Below are 773 nucleotides of genomic sequence, written 5' to 3'. Positions count from 1 at the left end.
AATGTCAAAATGCAGCAGCCCTGGCTAGGCAACAGCAGCCTCCATGACAGTTTGTTAACTTGTCTTTCGTAGGAGGCCACAGAAAGTTCCATAAAGCGTACTGTTTAACCAATTCCCTTCTATTACCACAACAATATGTACCCAGGGTTTTATGTACACACTTAAGATTCGGGGGACTGCAAGAGGGAAAGGTGACTGTTTAGAATTTCCTTGGAAATGTCTGTGCGCACGGAGCCAAATTCCTTCCAAGTTGATGAGCATGCCCTTGATTCTTGAGTCATGATGTTATTTTCTTCTAATTTTTCCAAACCGTCTTTGTTTGACTGGATACCATATTGACAGCTTCAGATGGTAAGCCAACATATACTTCTCCATAGTTTCTCCTCTTGTCATCTTCTGTTATGGATTCTTCTGTTACATCTTTGGCTGCTCCTGCAGGGCCTCTGTCGGTGCCCGCGCTTGTGGCGGTGGAGTTCCCGCAGCCCATGGCGCAGTCGGCCGGGGAAGCCAGAGCTTGCGGCCGCGGGTCTTGGGGGCGGAGACCCAGACCGCAAATTACTTTTTTTTTCAGACAGAGTCTCACCCTGTCACCCAGGCTGGAGTGCAGTGGCGCGATCTCGGCTCACTGCAACCTTCACCTCCTGGGCTCAAGCGATTCTCCTGCCTCAGCCTCCCGAGTAGCTGGAATTACAGGCGCCCGCCACCATGCCTGGCTAATTTTTGTATTTTTAGTAGAGACGGGGTTTCACCATGTTGGTCAGGCTGGTCTTGAA

General features: G+C 49.9%; 1 pseudogene; it reads right to left on the bottom strand.

Moving 5' to 3' along the window:
* Nucleotides 1-239: 239 nt before the first annotated feature.
* On the bottom strand, nucleotides 240-543 carry LOC113222916 (annotated as a pseudogene).
* Nucleotides 544-773: the final 230 nt, after the last annotated feature.

Source organism: Piliocolobus tephrosceles, unplaced genomic scaffold, assembly GCF_002776525.5.
Source record: "Piliocolobus tephrosceles isolate RC106 unplaced genomic scaffold, ASM277652v3 unscaffolded_36362, whole genome shotgun sequence".
Classification (NCBI taxonomy): domain Eukaryota; kingdom Metazoa; phylum Chordata; class Mammalia; order Primates; family Cercopithecidae; genus Piliocolobus; species Piliocolobus tephrosceles.
The sequence above is the reverse complement of the archived record's forward strand: the minus strand, read 5'-3'. Positions and strand labels throughout refer to the sequence as shown.